At 63.0% G+C, this 5,258-nt stretch overlaps 1 non-coding gene across 1 annotated transcript; it reads left to right on the top strand.

Moving 5' to 3' along the window:
- The first annotated feature begins 2,602 nt into the window (after positions 1-2,602).
- Positions 2,603-2,721, top strand: LOC131871038 (5S ribosomal RNA). The gene has a single exon (XR_009369334.1). It is a non-coding gene; the product is annotated as a 5S ribosomal RNA (ribosomal RNA).
- Positions 2,722-5,258: the final 2,537 nt, after the last annotated feature.

The following is a 5,258-nucleotide window of genomic DNA, read 5'->3' as shown; positions in this document are numbered from 1 at the left end:
GTGCACCCTGGAGTGCACTTTGGTGCTCACCTCGGTGCACACTTTGGTGTGCACCTCGGTGTGCACCAAAGGTGCGCACCTTGGAGCGCACCAAAGGTGTACACTTTGGAGCGCACCACATAGGGTCTTTGAGAGGTTGGCGCAGTGCGCACACCAAGGTGGGTGTTGAGGTGCGTGCCGAGGTGGGTGGGTGCTAGGGTGCGCTCCATGGTGGGTGCCAGGGTGGGTGCGTGCTAGGGTGGATTCCAAAGAGGGTCATAGGGTGGGTGCCAAGGTGGGTTGGTGATATAGTGGGTTCAAAGGTGGGTACTAGGGTGGGTTCCAAGGTGGGTCACAAGTTGGGTGCCAGGATGCGTGGGTGTTAGGTTGGGTGCCAAGGTGGGCTCCTGCGTGGGTGGGTGCTAGGGTGGGTTTCAAGGTGGACGCGAGGGCGGGTGCCAAGGTGGGTAACAAGTTGGGTGTTAGGATGGGTGAGTGCTAGAGTGGGTGCCAAGGTGGGTGGGTGCTAAGGTGGATGCCAAGGTGGTTCACAGGGTGGGTGGGTTCTAGGGTGAGTTCCAAGGTGGGTCACAGGTTCAGTGCTAGGGTGGGTGTCAAGGCGGGTGTCGAGGTGCCTGGGTGCTAGGGTGTGGATGCCAATGTGGGTCATAGGGTGGGTACTAGGGTGGGCTGCAATGTGGGTGCCAAGGTGGGTAACATGCTCGGTGGGTTCTAAATTGGGTGCCAGGGTGGGTGTGCACCCACCTTGCCCGAGGTGGGTGCCAAGGTGCCAGTGTGGGTGGGTGCTAAGGTGGATGCCAAGGTGGGTGAGAAGGTGGGTGATAGGTTGAGTGGTAGGATGGGTGGGTGCCAAGATGGGTCACAGGGTGGGTGCAAGGGTGGGTAGGTGCTAGGGTTGGTGTCAGGGTGGGTGGGTGCTAGGTTGGGTTCCAAGGTGGGTGCGAGGGTGAGTGTCAAGGTGGGTCACAGGTTAGGTGCTAGGATGGGTGAGTGCTAGGGTGCAAAGGTGCCAGGGTGGGTGCTAGGATGGGTCGATGCTAGGGTGAGTGGCAAGGTGGGTCCACAAGTGTCAAGGTGGGTGCCGAGGTGGGTGCCAAGTCGGCGACTGCTATGGTGGATGCCAAGGTGGGTCACGGGGTGGGTGCCAAGTTGCTAGGTTGGGTTCCAAGGTGGGTGCCAACGTGGGTGCTAGGGTGCGTGGGTTAAAGGGTGTGTCACAACGTGGGTGCCAGGATGGGTGCGCACCCACACTGGCCAAGACGGGTGCGGGTGCAAGGTTGGGTTCCAAGCCCGGTCACAGGCTGGGTGCTAGGATGGGTGGGTGCCAAGGTGGGCACCAGGGTGGGTGCACCCACCCTGGCCAAGGTGGGTCACGGGGTGGGTCCTAGGGTGGGTAACGGGGTGGGTACTAAGGTGCGTGCCAAGGTGGGTCATAGGGTGGGTGCCAAGGTGGGCACCAGGGTGGGTGTGCACCAACCCTAGCCAGGGTAGGTCACGGGGTGGTTGTCGGGGTGGGCGTCAAGGAGCCAAGGTGGGTGGCAAGTAGCCAAGTTGCGTGCCAAGGTGGGTGTCGGGGTGGGTGCCAAGGATCCAAGGTGGGTGCCAAGGAACCAAGGTGGGTGTCTGGGTGGGTGCCGAGGTGGGAGCCAGGGTGGGTCCCAAGGTGAGTGCAAAGGTGGGTGCCAGGGTCAAGGTGAGTGCCAATGTGGGTTCCAAGGTGCCAGGGTCAGGGTGAGTGCCAATGTGGGTTCAAAGGTGCTAAGTTGGGTGCGAGGTTGGGTGCGAGGGTGGGTGGGTGCCAAGGTGTGCTAGGTGGAAGCCCGGGTGGGTCGGCATCCCATGGGTGTCGAGTTGGGTGCCTGATGGGTGCTTCTTGTCAAGTTTTAGTCGTCGGGACTCATTTCGAGCCTTAGAGGTCGTTTCTTGTCCGGTTGCCCTGTCTTCGACCTGGGAACCCAATTTTGGTCCTCGGGTCCCATTTTTTTTTGTCTCGCATCCCACTTTTGGCCTGTGGCCTTTTCGGGGTCGATTCTCGTTTTGGGCATCAGAGCATGTTTCTTCTCCTAAAACCCAATATTTGTTTATTAAGTCTCGGAACACATTTTTGTTCTCGTGGACCCATCATGGGTCTTGGAACGCATTTGTGGTCCTTGGGTCCCATTTTGCATCCCGAAACTTGTGTTTTGGTGCTTGATCCCTATTTTGGGTGCCCACCTTGCACCAAGTGCGCACCCGGGGCAAACCGAGCGCCTTGGTGCACCGGGGCAAGATCGAGCGTGCACCCGAGGCGCCCCGAACATGCACCAAGGTGCACTCGGCCCACATGTGAGCGCAGGTCGTTGCGCCCGAGGTGGTGTGTGGGCACCGCGTTGCAGACGGGACACTGCACGCACACGACGCCCCCTCCAGGTGCACGCACGTAGGCCGGGCCGGGTGCACACCCGACGCCCTAGCAAGGTGCGCGCACCCGGGCAGGGCTCACACTTGGCGAACGGGGCGCACTTCGCGAGGGAGGGTGTGCACCTCGACGGGGGTGGGTGGCCGGGGTGGATTCGCACGTGGGTCGCGGTTTGCTAAGTACACACTGCGACAAGCTCATAACGGGTGCGATCATACCAGCATTAGTGCACCGGATCCCATCAGAACTCCGCAGTTAAGCGCGCTTGGGCCGGAGTAGTACTGGGATGGGTGACCTCCCGGGAAGTCCCGGTGTTGCACCCTTTTTTAGTTTTTCGCCGGGCGTCGCAATGCTATTTGAATAAACCTTTTGCCCGTTTGCGTTCTCGTCGGGGCCGGGCCGGGCCGGGGTGCGCTGCCCGCACTACCGCGCGCGCGGGGGCGACACCGAGCGCGCACCCGAGGCACCCCGAGCACACAGGCCACGGTGCAACCCGGGCGTTGTGCGCGCACCCCGGTGCGCCCGAGGTGCTGCGCGCGCACCCAGGTGAAATCGGTGTGCACCTCGGCCAGTGCGCGCTCGGTCGAGTCGCGCACGTTGGCCAAGGTGCACGGTGATGTTTCTTACTCTAAGGTTCCGCACCAGACGCCCGGGACAGGTGAGCGAAGCTGGGCGGGGCCGGGTGCGCGGCCGGGGCAGGTGCACGCAGCTGGAGAGAGCTTTGGAGCACACTTCGGAGCGCACCAATGATGCGCTCCATTCAAAAGTTTCCTGAAAAGGCAAAAAAAGTTGAGATTATAGAATTTCCCACTTGAGAGATTGTAAAAAAAAAAAATTTAAAATGAAGGAAACGCGGGTGCCAAGGTGTGCGCAGCCCAGCCAAGGTGTGCGCACCAAGGCGCCCACCCTGGCGAAGGTGCACGCAAGGTGCGCACCCGAGGCAAACCGGACAATTAACCCAACTTTCGACTTCGCGCGCACCTTGGAGCGCACTTCGGAGCGCTCCTTGGTGCGCACCAATCTTGGGCACCTCGGAGTGCACCATGGCGCCCACCAAGGTGCGCACCCGGGGCAAACCGAGCTCCGACTTCGTGCGCACCTTGGAGCGCACGAAAGGTGCGCACCATGGCGCCCACCAAGGTGCGCAGCCCAGCCAAGGCGTGCGCATCAAGGTGCGCACCCTGGCGAAGGTGCGCACCCGGGGCAAACCGAGCTCCGACTTCGTGCGCACCTTGGAGCGCACAAAAGGTGCGCAACCCAGCCAAGGTGTGCGCACCCCGGTCAAACCGAGCTCCGAATCGTGCGCACCAGAGGTGCACGCCATCGTGCGCACCTTGGAGCACACTTCGGAGCCCTCCTTGGTGCGCGCCGATGTTGCGCACCTCGGAGCGCACCCGGGGAAAACAATGCAATTAACCCGACTTTCGACTTCGTGGGCACCTCGGAGCGCTCTCGGGTTCGCACCTCGGAGCACACCGAGGTGCGCACCTTTGATGCGCTGCCTTCACCAATTTCCAGAAAAGGCAAGAAAACATTGAGAAGGTGTGCGCACCGAGGTGCCCACCCTGGCGAAGGTGCACGCGAGGTGCGCACCCGGGGCAAACCGGGCTCCGACTTCGTGCACGCCGCACCTTGGAGCACACTTCGGAGCGCTCCTTGGTGCGCACCAGGGCGCGCAACCCAGCCGAGGTGCCCACCCCGGCGAAGGTGCACGCGAGGTGCGCACCCGGGGCAAACCGGGCTCCGACTTCGTGCACGCCATGGTGCCCACCGCGGCGAAGGTGCACGCGAGGTGCGCACCCGGGGCAAACCGGGCTCCGACTTCGTGCACGCCGCACCTTGGAGCACACTTCGGAGCGCTCCTTGGTGCGCACCATGGTGCCCACCAGGGCGCGCAACCCCGCCGAAGGTGCACGCGAGGTGCGCACCCGGGGCAAACCGGGCTCCGACTTCGTGCACGCCGCACCTTGGAGCACACTTCGGAGCGCTCCTTGGTGCGCACCATGGTGCCCACCAGGGCGCGCAACCCCGCCGAAGGTGCACGCGAGGTGCGCACCCGGGGCAAACCGGGCTCCGACTTCGTGCACGCCATGGTGCGCACCGCGGCGAAGGTGCGCACCCGGGGCAAACCGGGCTCCGACTTCGTGCACGCCGCACCTTGGAGCACACTTCGGAGCGCTCCTTGGTGCGCACCAGGGCGCGCAACCCAGCCGAGGTGCCCACCCCGGCGAAGGTGCACGCGAGGTGCGTACCCGGGGCAAACCGGGCTCCGACTTCGTGCACGCCGCACCTTGGAGCACACTTCGGAGCGCTCCTTGGTGCGCACCATGGTGCCCACCAGGCCGCGCAACCCAGCCAAGGTGTGCGCACCAAGGTGCACGCGAGGTGCGCACCCGGGGCAAACCGGGGTCCGACTTCGTGCACGCCGCACCTTGGAGCACACATCGGGGCGCTCCCGGGTTCGCACCGGCGTTGCGCACCGTGGTGGGCACCTCGGAGCACACCAAGGTGGGCAGCGAGGTGCGCACCTTTGATGCGATGCCTTCACTAATTTCCATAAAAGGCAAAAAAAAAACGAGATTTTAAAATTTCCGTTTTGAAAGATAGTGAGAAAAAGGGAATGCTGGTGCCATCTTGAGCCCGCCCTGGTGCGCAGCCCAGCCAAGGTGTGCGCACCAAGGTGCCCACCCTGGCGAAGGTGCGCGCCCGGGCAATTAATCCAACTTCCAACTTCGCGCGCGCCAGGGTGGGAGCGCACCCAACAACCGGGCCTGGGAAGAGCCAATGCGAGAAACCCCACCAAACGCTCTGACAAAAAAAGAGGGGGCGCTCCAGTAACCCCGCTTCGGAGCGCACCCTG

Source organism: Cryptomeria japonica, unplaced genomic scaffold (assembly GCF_030272615.1).
Source record: "Cryptomeria japonica unplaced genomic scaffold, Sugi_1.0 HiC_scaffold_365, whole genome shotgun sequence".
Taxonomy (NCBI): Eukaryota; Viridiplantae; Streptophyta; class Pinopsida; order Cupressales; family Cupressaceae; genus Cryptomeria; species Cryptomeria japonica.
Note: the sequence above shows the minus strand (reverse complement) of the source record. Positions and strands in the feature narration are given on the sequence as shown.